The sequence below is a fragment of the Stylophora pistillata genome, chromosome 9 (genome assembly GCF_964205215.1).
Source record: "Stylophora pistillata chromosome 9, jaStyPist1.2, whole genome shotgun sequence".
In the NCBI taxonomy this organism is placed as follows: Eukaryota; Metazoa; Cnidaria; class Anthozoa; order Scleractinia; family Pocilloporidae; genus Stylophora; species Stylophora pistillata.
Genome location: NC_142527.1, coordinates 11786900 through 11805116, shown reverse-complemented (window position 1 = coordinate 11805116; position 18217 = coordinate 11786900). Strand labels below are relative to the sequence as shown.

General features: G+C 38.7%; 2 long non-coding RNA genes across 2 annotated transcripts; one reads left to right on the top strand and one right to left on the bottom strand.

The window, feature by feature from the left end:
* Window positions 1-2933: 2933 nt before the first annotated feature.
* LOC111328117 (uncharacterized) lies at window positions 2934-4968 on the top strand. Its single transcript, XR_002694586.2, has 2 exons — window positions 2934-3138; window positions 4760-4968. It is a non-coding gene; the product is annotated as an uncharacterized LOC111328117 (long non-coding RNA).
* A 386-nt stretch (window positions 4969-5354) lies between these two features.
* LOC111328119 (uncharacterized) lies at window positions 5355-7661 on the bottom strand. The gene is made up of 3 exons (XR_002694588.2): window positions 7510-7661; window positions 5933-6144; window positions 5355-5538 (listed from the first exon to the last, which is right to left on the bottom strand). It is a non-coding gene; the product is annotated as an uncharacterized LOC111328119 (long non-coding RNA).
* Window positions 7662-18217: the final 10556 nt, after the last annotated feature.

The following is an 18217-nucleotide window of genomic DNA, read 5'->3' as shown; positions in this document are numbered from 1 at the left end:
ACTGATCAAAGCGAAAGGGATCATTATCAAAATAAAAAAACTAGCGCGGCCTCGCTGTAGCTCGCCGTTTGGCGTTTGGAGATGATTCTCCTCCCACCTAATTGCAATCTTGAGAGCCTAATTGTTTTAAACTACATTTTGTTCAAATTGGATTATTAGAGTTTTGATTAAAATTACGAGAAGAGCCATAAACTGTTTTGTCGTCAACATAGCGAGGTCTGACCTTATTTTTTCCAACTTTTGTTTTGCCGCGGCCTCAGATACATACGAATGTACCTAAGCAACTCGCTTGACAATGGACCCTTTGGTCGAGCACCTTATAGACAATTGTCCTTCTTGTTAGACACCTCTATCACTCTGGCTGACATTGAATCGATTCAGAGCTGTATTGTCTCCTCTTCGTTCCCCAACTGTTGGCAGAAAGCTTTGCCTGTATTTTATAATTTCGTCGCATATTGTTGCCATGGCCATCTATTCCCCACATTTCCTTCCCAGCGTGTATACAGTTGTATGCAAAGATAGTGCAAACGATTATCGTCGAACATCGGGCTTTGAATATAGCAGATCTACCGACACGTTGGATCCATAACTTGGCAAGCTTACTTGCAACATATATATTATTCCGGAAATTCGTCGTTCTGGCGAAATATCATGATTGCTCCAACGACATAACCTAGTGCTAACGGCATATAATCAACTGAATATATAGCTCCAGCGATATATCGCTCTAGCGACATATCGCAAAAGCGATTTATCGTTTTACGAGATTTGCCTTTCTCATATAACCGTTTCGGGGGAAATAATAATAAAAGAATACAAATTACCTCCCCACTTTGTCAAACGGTAATAAACAACATTTTTCTGTGGTATTTCTGCCCTTGCAAAAGATAATCACATTAAAGGGTGTACAATAATTTGTTTCAATACATAATGAGTTGGAGTTCGTCAAAACATTTGAGAGCGAGAAAGGACAAAGGGAAATATCACGAAGAAACATCTCAATGTTCGATGAGTCAATTGTTTTAAACTAATGAATGTACCAGAGCATTTTACTTTAATCGATTCCTACGCCTTCTGGTTAACGGACAAGTACGAGTTGCGAAAATAACAGTAACAAAGTAGTTTAGTTTTGGCGCTTTTCATTGTCATTTTTTCTTGAATACTGGTAGAATTTTTTATGCCAACTTTACACGTAATCCACTTTCGGTTGATTTCTTAATGACTCCGATACAAAAAAGTTTTGACCACCTCAGCACTGGAAAGTACTGAAAGTACTAAAGGACACCTTTCATGTGCACGTAGGCGGGAGGAGAATCATCGCCAAACGGCGAGCTACAGCGTGGCCGAGAAAGTTTTTTTTTATTTTGATGAGTTTCGCTTGGATGAGTTTTGATTCTTTATTCCATCATGGCGCAATGGTTTGTTTTCTGAATTTTACAACTTTTCCATGATCATGATAATAGCGAAATTTATTAATTTAGGTTTCTCCACATTTTCATAAACGATCAAGATTACAACTTCATTGAATTAACTCGAAACTTGAAAAGCCCTCGTGGATACGATCCCGAGTTTAGGAACCAAAGATTTTCAGAATATTTCGGAAGCATAATCTGTTTAATTACCGGCTCCTGAAAAAACATGATTATTGCGTAGTGTTGGTTGAGACAAGTGGAACGAACTATGTCGGTTCGTAGATAGAGCAGAGAGATGGCTGTCACGTTTGCCTCTTTGTTCAACCCACCAATCTTTATCCTAATTCTCTTTTTGGCCAAACGCATGCCAAAAATTTTAGTTATATTTCTGTTGTTCGTTAAATTGGAAATCGCGACCCTTTTTTTCTTTATTAGTTATTCGGTTGAATTGATCTTTTCGCGTTGGTCTGAAAAAGCATATGTCGCCATTGTAATCAAAGTCGAAATTCCGTAGTTATTTGGTGCACCTGCACCGGCGTATAGAAAACAGGTTTTTTGCGGGTAATGGTTAATTTCTTTCCGTTCTGGCTAACACAAACTTTCTTACAGTTAACTTTTTTTTTACGAATAACGGTTAAAATTTGTCAAATTCTAAGCCTATTCAGTTGTAACGGCTAAGTTTTTGGCCGTTTTACGGCTAAAGGTTAACCCCTTTAAAACCCTCAGTCCAGCTGTTCTCCGTTATCAAAATACATGTAAGACGCTACAGTAGATTTTCTCATTTAAAAGCTCCTTGACTTTTCTACTTTTCCGCCTGAGCTTTTTTGAACCTAATTTTCCATGACAATTTCGGAAATGTGCCAAAAGTCAATTTGGGGAACTATAGTTCCGACACAGATAATAGCCCGTTAAATCTCCTTAAATATCATCTGTATGTAGCATTCAAATACAAATGAATTTTCGGTACATTTGGATGGTTTCCTTCCTGATGTCCGATAACAATTACCGCCAGCTTTTTAACTTTGACATTCTTGGTTGTTATGTAAAAGAACAGTTAACTAGGCTTAAATTGCTTACATTCCGCTTACTTCTGCGTTCGCAAAAAAAAGATAAACAAGACAAACTTGGTCAGGAAATTATTTCGTGTTTTGCAGCATATCCCTCTCCGTTGCTTTATATTTTAAAGGCCTCGTTGAGCCAAAATAACTTCATGCATAACATAATTTAGGCGTTTTCTTTCGTTTCGTTTTGTTTTGTTTTGATCTTTTTTAAATTTTAGTTCTTTCACGTTGACGCCCCTCGAAAACTAAAGCTAGTAACGTATCTTGGATAACTTATGAAACATTTTTCTACGATATCCTATGCAATTTGTTTTTCTCGCGTTCTTGACAGGGAACGACAGCAAGAAATGGCAAAAATTATGGATGAGATCTTTACAGCTTGAAATACAAATATTTAACCACACCTCCATTAGTTAAAGATCCGATGGAACTTTGAAACAGATGCATTGTCTGTGCACCTGTATCAAGCCAATAAAATGGACATGATCCTCTGGTTCATTGAGTTGGATAAAGTAGCAGCCATGTTCAGCAGACTGATCACGATTCTGTTGGTGTTAGGTGCTGTGATCACCTTGCAGTGCCTTACTTACACTGAGGCAGTAACTAGTAAATGGCCGTATCACCGCAGACGTAGAAATGGAAAAACGAGTTTCAAAAACAGGCTGGTATGATCAGGCAAATCATTAACTAATCAGAAAAAAATGTGAAAAACTTCAATTTAGAACTTTTATTGTAAACTTTATGCTTTCGGGCTTTGTCAAAAGCATGAGAATATGCATTGAGACCCCAGCTCATATTCTCTCGTCAAAAATCATCACTCATCATGTTGAACTTGAAAAACCGAAAAATGTTCAAAATGAAAAGGGAATAGAGAAAACAAAACTTATGAAAAAAATGATAGTAGAGCAATGCATCTTTCAAATGAGATAGAATAAATATATGAAGTTCATATATTTTGAACTGCGGTATTGGATACGTATGATGCACGATCCTCGCAGTAGATAGCGCTATTTATGCAATAGCGAAATTCAGACCTGAAAAAAATCAGGCTTGTACGGGACTCGAACCACTGACCTCTGCGATACTAGTGCAGCGCTCTACCAATTGAGCTAACAAGCCAAATGTGAGCAGGCCGTTAAGTTGGTTCGTAATAAACCTAGTATCGCAGAGGTCAGTTGTTCGAGTCCCGTACAGGCCTGATTTTTTTCAGGTCTGATTTTCGCTCTTGCATAAATAGCGCTATCTACTGCGAGGATCGTTCATCACACGTATCTAATACCGCAGTTCAAAATATATGAACGTCATATATTTATTCTATCTCATTTATCACTTTCACGGGTTTATTACAAACCAACTTAACGGCTTGCTCCCAGTTGGCTCGTTAGCTCAATTGGTAGAGCGCTGCACTAGTATCGCAGGGGTCAGTGGTTCGAGTCCCGTACAGGACTGATTTTTTTCAGATCTGAATTTCGCTATTGCATAAATAGCGCTATCTACTGCGAGGATCGTGCATCATACGTATCTAATACCGCAGTTCAAAATATATGAACTTCATATATTTATTCTATCTCATTTATCACTTTCACGGGTTTATTACGAACCAACTTAACGGCCTGCTCACATTTGGCTTGTTAGCTCAATTGGTAGAGCGCTGCACTGGTATCGCAGAGGTCAGTGGTTCGAGTCCCGTACAAGCCTGATTTTTTTCAGGTCTGAATTTCGCTATTGCATAAATAACGCTATCTACTGCGAGGATCGTGCATCATACGCATCTTTCAAAGTCGTAAAATTTAAAACATTGAATTAAAGCTGAAATTAAAACAATGAATCAAGTATTGCAAAATTACTAAAAAGCGTTACTGTCAGCGTCAGAACCGCAAGAAAAGTACGAGAAACACTTTTCAATGCTCCAGTTAACAATCAAAATTATTGTTATCAAAGCAATGTATTAATTGATGTAGGAAAAAGTAACAGCATTTATGACAAAATAAAAACATTCTTTTAAAGCGAGATGAAATTGGAATACATCAAAATCCACGTCAATTATAGGAGATTAGATATCCTATGCTACTTCAGGAAAATTGAACAGATGAGAAACGGTAGAATTTCTTTTAAAGTCCCGTAGGGAAAATTTTTTCCAGAATAGTCATAAGCTTGCAGGTAATTATCAATTTGAAAGGGTTTTTGTAAGTAGCGGGAACCCTTTTTGTTTCCAGTCGATGGAATTTTAATATTTTTTTTTTCTATAGACTGATCATCATCCAATTTGTTTTTCTTCAAATATAGGAGGCAAAAGACGAAGAAGCAGGCCCAGCCGAGTTCTTACCAGCACGAAGACTGTCGCGATCCTGAAACTTTTGGATGTGAGGCCGAGGACTAGTACATGATATTATCGCGAACTTAAAATGCATTACATTTGTCTTTTGAAATTGAATTCACAGTTATATCTGTGAAAATTGACATAGTGTAAGCAAATAAAATCTATTTGCATGTAATTTGACTTGCATTTAGGTTTGAGCGTAGTTCACCAATCTTTGGCCTTTTGTCACTCGTTCCATATTATGTGTGGGTATCTCTAATTTCTTGAATTTCCACTAGACGAAAGCCTACGATGAAAGTGCATTTTTTTACTGAAGCGTTACCCAGTCAAAAACAGTAACAGTTAAACTAGTATTTGACAGTTTTTGATCAGGGAGGAAGAAAGGGGGAAGGGGCTGGGATAAAAAAAAAGAGAGATACTCTTCATAAACTTGAAGTCTAAAACGGGGTTTTTATTACAATGCTTAAGGTAACTTACACTAGCTATATTCAGTTAAGGTGAATCTAGAAGAAACAGATACCTAACTATTCTCATTGGCATGGCTAAATTTCAATGAAAATAGATTCAACATTTTAATGAGCTTTATTTAGTTTACAACGCATCCTTTAACATGTGAACATCCATGGTTCAAGCTTTGGTAGACACCTTTAAATTGTATTGGTTGCGATCAAAGTTCGGTTCGGCAGCCCATACGTTCGGCAACGTCACACAACCTGCGCTCAGAGAGAAGATAACGCTCTTTTGTCTATAACAAAAAGTTACAAGACATGGGTGAAACGCATGGTTTGATGCAAGGGGCAGAAACCACAAAATAAGAACAACAGTAAATATATCAGGTACGATGATTAAGTAAAAAAGAGGGAACTTTTTTTTCTTCGATGTAAGAAATATTCCTTATACTAAGGCTTCTGCTGCCTTCAACCTCCTTAATGACAAGCCTTTCCAAGAACGCGACATAAATTAATCCAACCTCCAGAAGAGGTTAAAAAAATAGAAATGAAGACAATCGGATCTTAGTACACTGTATACTGAAAATGCCAGTGGTAGACGAGCTTTCCATTCAACATGAAAAAATTGAAAATTCGAGTCATTCTTTACAAGAAATTTTAAAATTTTTAAACCTTAGTCATGATACTTACCTTTGTATTTGATCTTCTCCTTCGTCCACACCCGTTTTTGGGGCAAAAATTTGGACCACTGATGATAGCGGCGTCGGAGTCAATTGAAAATGACAACAGGACAAAAAATACGCAGATCAAGCAAACAAACTTGGGCGCCATTATTGCAGGTTCAGCTTCCTTCTTTGCTTCTCCGGTTGGATTGTACTCAGCCAATGTAAATAGGCAACGTCCTAATAGGAAGATGATTAGTCAAAGTGTGAAAAAGTATACAACTGAACAGAGATGAAAGTATATTAATGGTGAAAACTGTAAAGACAGCAATGAGAAATTGAAATGGGTAAAGCATTAGCAAAAGAATCATTAGCGTTAATTTACGATCTCTTCATAATAAAATAATAACACGATATTTTACCATCAAAGGAGTTATATTTAATTCATTCCTTAAAAGAATTAAGATTGCGGCGAGGATAAAAGGCTTTGCAAGCTGGCGTTGATGTTAAAAAAACATACCGAGAAACGAGCAATTAAATATCTGTGAACCTGTCGTGAAAAAGTTTGCCAAAAGATTTTCTAAAGGAAAACTAAATTGGCCCTTGTATCAAGTCGTAAAATTTGAATAATTTTCAGAGTTATTTTATTTTCCTTTTTTGATCAGTCTCATCTTAAACCTGCATCTTGGCAAAGATCTTTTTGAAATTGATCGTTGTTTGGCCATTTTAAGGCACCTTTCACTTTCATATGACAACATCATTGCAATTAAGTGTACATGTATTTATGCTTACCATTTTTCGCTTAAATAAAAAGTTCTTGTTTAAATATATGAATCTCTTTTTTTTGTTTTGTTTTTTTTGTTTTGATGGAAGTGTGCGTTGATGGGTCTTTGGAGCCCAATATAATTAACTTTGATGAATGTTAGAAAAAAAGAAAGAATACACAAAATAATTAAGAAAATAAATTTCTATCTCAGTCGTTTTTTATACATAAGACTTGATCAGGGATGTCTAAATATTATTGCTTATGTAATTTAAGGTGATATGGAATAATTGTCGTGTTTTTTCGATTATCTTTGTAATCATCGCTAAACCTCTGGTTTATTTTGCACGTATTAACTGCATCGGCTTTCAGCAACCCAAGTACATTTAGAATCGAACGCAACGATAAATATAGCTAAACTTAGAGTATGTCACGTTCTGATGATAACTTAAAAATGCCTCGCTCATTAGGCTGTTATGATGGCCTTTGAAAACGTCAAATAATAGCGCCCACATGCAAAAAGAAAAATCCCAGTCAGCATGAAAGAACAAAAACTATGATGTTTGTTCTCAATCTAAAATCTAAAATGGGCTGGTACCGTTATCATCAACAGTATTTTTCCATTTGCAATGAGTTTTAGATAAAGACAGTTAAGGGTGAATCAAGTTGAGAACGAACTCGAGGATATTTTTCTTTCGCACTTTGTTAAACGAACACTTTCTTTCTCAAAAATCGGAGTTTTAAGATATTTTCAGGATGAATCTACTCGTTACCATAACACGATCAACCTTAAATGGCTGTGAAAACGAAAGGAAGAAATAGAGAAAATCGCTGCGTCATACCTTTTCACAGGAATGTTAGGACTTTTTAGATTCCGTTCTTACTCTAGAGCAAGGAACGCGCTGGTTGTAGAGTGAGGTTCTGAACGCTTCAAAACTTCCTTAAAAATAAATACACGGTTATCTAGAAAGCAGGTGACCACTAAGAAATGAACAATTCACGGAAACTATTTTAAAAAAAAAAGGAAGACGTCTTCCCATTTTTTTCTCTTCTTTGGTCCATTAAAGCATCCCACTCATTACTTTCTCAATCCGCTATGCTGTCATTAATTTTAGCCCCCATCTTACAACGACAACGTATTTAGAACAAGCTAAGGAAATAACTATTGGTAAATGCAATTCAACTGACTTCTGAAATATAAGCTACTTTAAGATTCCTGTTTAAGATACTCGCTCATTTTTGCATGTCTGTTTTACCGTTTTTACGCAATTTAGGTATTTTCTCTGAGTAATGACAGAAATCTAATTCCTTGACTAAAACAATCTTTCAACTATCAGTGAACCGTCGAAATGGCACCTAGTCCACCAAGGAAGCTCTTAAACAAAATGTTGGGTAATGGCTAAGGACTAAATCACTAAACTAAACGCAGTTGAACGTGCGGGAAAAATTTGATTCAGAATAATGCATCTCAAATAACGTTCGCTGTCTTTGTCTTAAATTTGCTTTGCGTGGTACCGAATGCAAATTAAAGGCAACTTGTCATGCAAACAGTTGCTTGAGCCAAGTGTGTTTAATAGCTTGAGGTTGAATTTCACTTAGTTATTCACAATTTCATCGCTAAAAAACATTCAAATCTTGCTCTTTTGGCTGCTTTGTCGGTTTATCTATTCAGAAATGATAAAATGAGCTGAAAAAAGTTTTGAAATTCTTATTTCTCCCGAACATTTATTCGTGGATAGAGTTCCGAACATGAATCAGCGTTAAAACGGTGGCTTCCTTCTTTACTAATTTTATACTAATTAATTCCACGTTGCAATAGTGGTTCCACTCTATAACAGCCATATTAGGGAGTTTAAGCAAATCACTACGGCTGGCGCTGCTACGGCTATCGTGGTTGACGAGGCTTGGGGAGAGTACGTCGCCGAAGCCCGCCAAAATTCAACTTTTAAGCAACGCGAACTACAAACCTAGTACGGCTGAGAGGTTTAAAACCAATAAATTAAGCGTCTTCGCGGTAGTTTTTGCACGTCTAAAAACTCAAAATGACTTCGTTTAAAGGGACGAGGGATTCTAACGTTTGGAAAAAAAAATTGTAAGCGTTCCTGAGCACAGTGAATGAGTGAATTAAAATATTTAGCTTACGTGTGGTAAAATTGCCAGTTTGGAGCTTATAAACACCAAAGCAAAGTTTCTTCACGGTCCCTCATAACCCTCGTCATTCCTCGGCTTCAGCTATTTGAATTTCAAGTAGTCTTTGAGGTTTGAAAAGGAAAAGTTAGACTTTCTACCTACGCATTTCTCCTTGCGTTCGCTGCGTTCTCCATATGCACACTGCTTCGATCCTTCGACAAACCCGGCGGCAAAAATAAAGGCAGATTCACTCGGTAAGGGACAGCAAGCTTGATAAATCAACCCGATAAGCTATTTTTAAAGATGTTAAGTGTATTTCAATAATTAAAATTGCTCAGGAGAAAGTATAAAGCGAAGAAAGAAGCGAGATAAGTTCACGTACTACAGACTACGCCGAAACCTTCCCACTCGCGTAGAAGGATTTCCCGCTACGGCTGGATGGGAACCACTGACATGCGCAATGACTCGTTTCTGGACAATTTTACTTCCGGTAGCCGTAGCAGCGCCAGCTGTAGTAATTTGCTTAAACTCCCTATTACCTAGCTATTACGGCGGCGTAATCGTCACTCCCTAATGAACTCCAGCGTGAGGTGATATGTAGCCTAATCTAGCACTACTCAACTAAACTACAAGCATAACCCGATGCAAAAACCAAACAAACAAACAAACAAACAAAGGTTGACTAACAGAATAGAATTCAAGTGTCGATTACTCGAGGCTCATGACAAGCATACGTAACCAATCATTATTACATTTGATTTCACATTTGATTTCACATTTTTTTTAATTGACCTCAGTGTCTTTTTAAAACGGATCTCTGTGTGTCATGTTGTGCGAAATGTCGTGCAAAGACGGTGAAGTGTGGCAGGGGGGGACCGTCTTTCAAAAACTTGATGTTGATAATGACGAAGGAGGAATATTGCTTTATTCATCGAAAACGCGACTTGTTTCGACGAGACGAAATTGTGTTTTAAACGAATCCACAACGACAGAAAACTCATAAGTCCGACATCTGCGAGCGCTTAACAAAAAAAATAAAAATGACCCTATTACTATCACGACCTATTTGAATGTATTTAGTAAAATTAAAATAAAAGCGTGCGGCATTGTTCGGCCTTCCCAACTGACAGCGCCACGCCAATCAACAAGCGTTCGTCGGAATACGACTTATTTTTTCATTTGTATTTTCTTCTTGAGTCGCCACTAAGTGAAAGCACATTTAATCTATTTGCCAGATGGAAGTCTATTTAGATACAAATACTTGTAGATACGTATGGGTGATTCGACTGAAATAAATGATTAATACAAATATCTAAGTAATAAAAATGAAAAAAAAAAAACACACACAAAATAGATAGAAAACCTGACTTACAATTTGAAGGCGTAACCAGGTCCGGCAGTAAACTTCTGAATAAAAACAACAGGGCATTAAAAAGAGGTTTGAAACGACTGACCGATTAGCAATTATCTTACGAAAACAACGCGGAAACTGGTGAAAATAAGTAGCTACCAGTGTTACGTAACTCTTACATGACCTCACGCAAAAATGTTAACTTTATTGAATAGAGACAGAATATTACAATAGAAGTATAGTAGAAAGAAAAACAATATAAAATTATTTCGCCGTTGCTCACTTGAAGATAAACAGAAATGCAAATTCTAGTCGTTACAGGTTTAATAATTTTCTAATACCCCCACTCCTCTCCTCATTGGCAGTGAACTCTCCCTAGTGTATGCTCCTTCGATGATGATGATGATGATGATTATGATGATGATGATCATTTAATTCCATACTCTCACAGCTAAGGCTGAATTACAGTATGGGTCAGTATTACATTGGTACAACATTAAATATACATCTTATTGATAACGAACAGTAACAAAATTATTAAGTCTGTCTGTGGCCCCCCTAAAACGATCTACTCGAGCATTAGCGGCTCGCAAAGAATAATCGCGATGGACCTCTGTGGCGCGAGGAAGGATGTAACTTATAGGTTCAGTCCTCCATGAATCTGGAACACAGTTCAGCTCTGCGTACAAGGGGGGGGGGGGGGGGGGGGTTAAGGCCAGATCCATAGTCAAGACGGGGGAAGGTTATCCTAAGTGCTTTCCGTTGTACTGACTCGGCGAGCTCATTAAGCTACTCAGAAAGATATGCCCAAACAGGCGCCGCGTACTCCAAGACCGACCATATTAGAGAGCAATAAATAAGCATTAAATCGGTCTGGAGGCCTCCTGCCTTCCCAATCACCTTAAGAGCGTAAAGGCGCTTGCTCGCCTTCTTCATAATGTAGTCAATATGGCTTTTGAGAGATTTGAGGAAATATAGACACTGAGCAACTTGTAACTATCTACCTGACTGATACTAGTACTCCCAAGAACTAAGCCTTGAGGGGAGGCAGGCAGGTTAGTAATGAAGAAAGTTTACTTAGGGCTCTTTACATTTCTTGGGGTTAAATCGCATTCCCCGAAGCAAAATCCCTAATATCGTTAACAATATATTGTAAATAACTGGGGGAGCATCTAGGAATTATTTCAAAAACTGTGGTGTCATCAACATACTTTAGTCGAGTTGGCCAGAGACACCAGACGATTGACGAGAATAGCAAATAATAGCGGGGCAGATTTTGTGCCCTGAGGGATACCCCCACTGCTTACGACAACATTTAATAAGTCATTCCCAATTTTGACGCGCTTGGGCCTATTAGAAAGAAAGGAACAGAGCCACCTAACACTGATTACATTGCTGACTTTAAGCAGTTTCAATTCATTGACCAAGGCGTTATGGTCCACTAAATGAAAGCCCTTTGAAAAGTCCTCGAAGAAAGTTCTCACAAAGCAGTTCCCTTTAACTAAAGCTTCCAATATTAACCGCCTCCCGGTTAGCTTATGGATAGAGCGCTGAACTGTTGTGCGGAAGGTTGAGGGTTCGAGCCCCGGCCGGAACAACACTCAAGGTCTCAAAATAAAATGAGGAGAATATGCTACCTTTCTATAACATCAAGAAATGGTTAGATATTATAGTCTTCTCGGATAGGGATGAATAAATGGAAGTCCCGTCTCCACGCACGAGATTACAGTGTGATGGATGTCCTCCCTTGGGGTGGGATGGGTGGGTTAATAGCAGGTCCACATCAGCCGTAAGGCTGCCAGCACTGACCTGCTCTAACAAATAAAGCTTACATATGGAACATATACATCAAGACATGTGTGGTCGATCTGCCTGATACTGTCCAGGCCCTCTGCTACTTGGCTCATCAGGTGTTCCAGAGTAAACCCTTTGAGGACCTTGGCCAGTGGTGATGTTAGAGTGATTGGTCTCAAATCCTCTTCCAACCGCATTGGCAGGGATAGTTTGGGGGTCGGGGTTACGATGGAAGTCTTCAATACATCGGGAACACACCCTTCGCGTAAGGAACAGTTATATAGGTCACTCACAACCGGGGCCAGTTCTTGTGCAAATTCTTTCCAGACCCGTGAGGGAATTTGGTCAGGACCAGGGGACTTGCTAGCCTTAATTGAACTGAGAGCCTTGAACGCCACGGTTGGCGTTCCGGTTTTCAGTAGCTGGTGCCACCACTAAGATGAGCTAGACAGACCCCAAGGGCCTTTATCTCAGACCACCACTTTATATCCTGTAGGCGACGTCCGGTCCCTCTCTCGTTCCCTTGTGAAAACCATGTGATCCTCAACACCCCCTCCCTCCCAGGAAGTAAATAATGACTTGTTCCCATAGCGAAGTTGCAGGAAAACAGAATTGATTTTAGCTTTAATCCTTTGGTAAACAGGAAAAAATTGCTGACATCCCTGTATGCATCATTCTTGTTCCAATTTTTCGATTTTTTTTTACCAAGGTTGTATTATTGCAATGAGCCTTGAAGATGAAGCGCCATTTAGCTTCAATTTCCTTAGAGGAATCTTTAAATATATTCAAACAACAACAAAGAAAAAAGAATTAGCAGTACGAGTTTTATCTAAAATAAATTTTTGTCTACGATTTATTCCCTAGATATGTAGCCTATGGGTTAATTCATGGAAAAGAAACCTTCAAACTTGCAAGGGAAAGGGCAAGTGATTGATAGAAAATTTGCGAAGGTGTAGTCTGATCGTCCGGGTGAGTGTAGTCCTGAGAAGGACTGTTGTCGGTGGCAGTGACTGACGTTTCGACAACCTGTGCGGAAGTCATCATCAGAGTCAAGTGAGTGATTGTTGTCAGTAGAATGTTCTTATTCCAGTTCGTGTGAAATGATCGGTTGGTTTTGCCGTGATGTTATTGGCTGTAAGACTCAAGTGACGTAAGTCGTTCGTGATTGGTCTGTTTCGGTCTGTCGGTAAAGCTAGGTTGTTCTTTTTCGGTCGTTTGTGATGTTTATGTTAGAAAATTTGCGGATACTTAAATACAGTTTCGCCAAGAAGATTGATAAAAAAGAAAATACGAGGGAAATTTAAAGAAAACGGTTCATTCACACATTAGTCGTGCTCCGCGCAATTTTGAGACAAGCCTGATTCCGTTAAGATTTGGCGTCGTAAGGCAGCCTAAGAATGACCTTTAATTGCCATGTTATGTTATCATTCAATCTTTTATTTAACAAATAGAGAAGCCTTGACTGTGCTCTGTTCTGTAGTAGAGCACGCAGGAAGCGGCTAGAGCACGAAAGAAGTGTAGGGAGAAACACGAGACGTAGTCGAGTGTTTCTCCCCACTTCTTGAGTGCTCTAGCCGCTTCCTAAGTGCTTTACAACAGAACAGAGCACAGTCAAGGCTTCTCTATTTGTTTTATAATAAAGAATCCGTTAAATTCCCCACACATTACTTGCAATTTCCAAACAAACTTTATTTTCAAAGCGAACAACAGTGTCGTCAGCATGTTCTATACTCTGACAGAGCACGCTTACAATAAGCCAATCACAAGCCTTGTTAGAATGGGCGACCTAACTTGTTTGGATGAACAAGACCAAAGCTGTCAAAATGTCAAACCATCAAAAGCTATCACGAAGAATTGCAAATCTTGCTTAATAATTCGAATGCATAAAAGTACATTTTTTTTCGTACAAAAACCAGTATCTGTAGTAACATGATTAAATGGAATCCGGCCGAATTTTGGCCCATGAAAACCTGGACGTTATCAACGTGGCAATTTGAAAACAACTGCTTAAAGCTTGTGGTTGGAACTTGACAAACTGCTGCGCTGTGTTGTTCTGTGAATAAACAACGGTCGAATTTACGGCAGCGTGAGGATTTTCTGAACTTGTGGCTGCATCAGAGGAACTTGGCTGCGATGGTCTTCCATTCAATGCACCAGAGAGGATATCTGAACAAGCCCTTAGCTGTTCACTGGATGGACGAGTGTTGTAATTCCTCAGGCTAGCTTCACTGCGATGACGAGAGATAGCCATTATGTGCCGCGATGGAACTTGCGCGTTGGACCACAGCGTGATTGCAGTGGCCCTGACACTATGGTTAGTGTAGATTCTCGAAAGAGACGCTAGTTTAGAAACTTCTTTCACTATTCTTTCAATTTTGTTGACCCCCAGAGGCTAGTTGTCGTACCAAACTTTAACTTAAGATTTCACGGCTCGCTTTGGGTACTGAAAAAGTGCTTCGCAGGTAGGATTTAACTTCTGGATAGGTCAAGGTCTTTGTTGCTCATTTCGGTTCTTGGCAACTTTTCTTTCACTACACCAAGCTATTAAAAAACGGCAACGAAAAAAAAAATTTTATTTGTATTTTGGTGTTCATTTTTTAGAGAAAGTTATAATTGTTGGTTAGAAACACGTGTATGCTAGCCAGTTTTAAAATCTTCCACTTCCCTTGATTGTTTTTTTTTTGGCAAGAAAGTTTAGCAAATGGGCGTCCACTCTTTATGAGGTTTTCATATGGTATTTATTATATTTTTGCAACGAAAAAACTCACCTTCAATAACTCGGATAGTCCATTTGGTGGATTGTTTGGTTTTCTTTGTTTCTGCTCTTACAATTATCTCGTCTATTGCGGCACTTGACATGTTTTCAAATCTTTGCCTGTTTAAATTGCCGCCGCGCTCATTGTTTTCGTAATTAAAGGGTAGGTCGCATTATCATTGACAGTATCTTCTAAATTGATCGACACTAACAGTTCGTTTTCTCTTTAGTCTTCTAGGTCGTAGAGGACTTCTGGGTCGAATAAAAACCCAAGAGAAAAATTTGGCATTTGGTCCGCCATGTTACAAATTGGTAGATGGCGTGACGGCTTCAACTCCATGTTCTATACTCTGATAGAGCACGCCCTTTCAACCAATGACAGCACGCGTTATATCTGAACTTTATTATAATTGGTTTTTAAGTAAATCAGCGCGACTACTTGTCTGAAATACATCGAAGAATTTACCCAGTATGTGTAAAATTTACATTTTAAAATATTTGCTTGAGAAATGTGCCTGAAAGCCCGTGCCACTGCTACGTTTGATATGAAAACTAGAATTCCTGAGTCAATATTGCGCAAAACATTCTTCGCGATGAAATGACAGTTAGTATGACCTAAGATGTCTCAGCAATAAACAATTCCGTTGAGATGAAGAGTTTCTATCTTCAATAAAAATTTTGCCTGTTTGATAACCAGCCTTCAGTCAACAGCGCTTATCATGTAAACTTCATTAGCCGCAGGGGCTGGCTAGGTGTTCTGCTGTTGCAATTCCAAATCAGGTTAAGCTTGCTGCATTCTGCCTTATATGCAAGATATCACGGATGGAATGGCGGAGTTTTTTATTCACCAGCAGTAAATCAGTGGGTCGAAGAGTGAGCCTAGCAGAAGGAAAGTGAAGAACCACGACGAAATTACGTACACTAAACGCGAGGTTCCACTAAGTCATCCAAACCAGAAGCGCAACAAAGAAGCTCCGTTGTAGGCAGATATGAAAACGTCACAGCTGCTTGGATGATCCCCAGGGTTTTAGCTGCCTTGTTACTCTTCCTTAGTTTTCCGGCTTCTTCGTTGGGTAACTGCTCAATTTGTAGACGGCGCCTGTGATTTTGAGCTTGTAAGAAGATAGATGCATTGATATAAATAATGACATTTATTACCAAAGGGAAGGAATTAATTTATGCAGCCTGCGCCGCGTTTATCATCCCGGATGGGTTACATCCGGAACTTATAATGGCAGATACTCAAACATCCGAACATGTGATTTCGGACCTCTTTTAGTTAAGCTTCGGTGCAGGGCAAACATTTTCCCACCCTATTAACCCGCCCATATTGTTTTCGAGCATTCTCATAGGTACGTCGAGTTCTCATTCGATGGGTGTTTGCCCTCACCTTTGCTGGGATTAGGTTTCTATTCCCGGTTTTACTGTAACTTGATTTGGCATTAAGAATAAATGGCCGCTCAACTGAGTGGCCAAATTACGGAAAATAAAGGTTATCCGTTAATTCTCCCAGCAAACCGAGCTCACCCCTAGCTAGGCAAGCGAGCAAGAGGCATAAATAACAGTAATGTACATAATAAATAGAAAGCACAGTAGCAAGTCAGTGGCAGTCAGCAGATTCCAGTATATGTCTGAGTCAGCAGTTGTGAGGACTAGGACGATCATGTTAGTTGTCACGATTGTTGTAACAGCCCAGGCCGCTAGTATACCAGCAATTATTCTCTTCTTCGTGACGATTCCTTCGTATCTCAGAGGAAGCTTGATGAAAATATAGCGCTCAATACTTAATACGAGGTGGCCAAATGATTCCGTGAAGATCGATGAGCTTCCCATCCCTAATATGGTATCGAACTTAAGAAAAGGGCTGGATATTAAGAATATGCTTAATTTCTAACGCCACGAGCAAGTGTTGAACGAGCAGGCCGACCAGTAAGTCAGACCACGCCAAACACGCAAAGAGGATGCTGTAGCATGTCCTCAACTGCGGTTTTATTGCAATGATAGAAATGACTAGCGCGTTCAACGGAGTGATGGTGATCGCTGAGACAACATCGATACTGGCAACAGCGACCAGATTGTTGTACACGCTGTCTGTGAGGTATCTTCGCTGCCAGGCCACATAGCTAAGGTGATGACCTGATGTTCGTATCTGAAAACGCGTTCGACATTTTTCGAGGGTGGTCTGTGACATTCGAGATCGAACGATGGCCTTTTACGTCTTAATATATGGGCAGCTAAAATAGGTTTTAAGTGTCTTCCGAATCAAAGCATCTGTTTTAACAATGCGCATTATATTCCATAAATAATATTGTTTATGAAATTATCCCTTTTCACGATTCCTATTAAACATTTATGTGGATGGTTTCGTTTATTTTCACAGATCATTTAAATAAAAACATAATAACTTATTAAAAAATTAAAGGGGTTTTAAGGTTGTTATTATTTTCTTTGGAGCTCCATGATTTTCAAAGCATTAGGATTATGCTTTTTTGCTAGGTTGTTTTTTTTTTCCAGAAAAGAAATTAACGATTGCTTTGTTTATCGTCGTGTTTCTTTATTGTCGATTTTAGTGGAACTGAACTATATTTTCAATCGTGAGTTTCTTCAAATTTGTTTAGCAGATGAATCGATTCTTGTGAACGGTCATTTTTAGTAGTTATCAATGAAACCATCGCAAAAAAAATTGACAAATTTTAACCGGTAGTCAATTAATCGATATTTCGAGATACTTGAAGCTTGACGATTTTCCTGTTGTTTTCAAGATCTTTTCTAAGTTGGCTTTCAAATCTGTGTCCCTGAGGACACGCCCTCTGAGCTGAAAAACGCAGCTGTTTGCCAGATCTGCTCACAAGGAAACGTGTTCAAAGGTCATGCTTGTTTCCAATGATTTAGATCTTTGAATTTACGTGCCCTGATTCAGGTTTTTAAGATGTTTTAGTTTAGCTTTCTAAGCTCTAGTAACGAATTCTCAGTCATCGAACTCAACCTTTGTTAGCTCAAAGTAAAGTGAATTTCAAATGTCAACTCCCGATAGCTGAGACCTGTAAAATAAATTGAAAAAGGTTAACGTTCGATTTATCTGTTGTCGAAAATAATGATGACTGGTGCTTACGGGGTCTCAATAGGCCGATGGCTTTTAGGGCTAACGGTTGACCCAAAATGTCACATAATGACACGTTGTAGGGAAGGAAAAAATGTACGGTTAACCTTTTCTTATGACCAACGGTTAAATCTTGTCAATTTTACGCCAAACGGCTAAATTTTATGGCCGTGTACGGCTAACAGTTAACCCCGAGAGGAAGACGAAGAAAATCAAAGAAGAGGAGAATCATTGCTGCCTATGGCACGACTGGAGAGTATGGTGCAAGGGATTAATTAAATAATAAGATTTGACTTAGCTGTTTGATAGTCTGCTTTTTTTGGGCTTTTTTTGGAAGAACTCTTTCTGCGATTTTTTCAGCCTTTGTACGAGATTTATAATGAACGATTTCTTCAATTGTCGCTTTATTTGTAGTTTGGG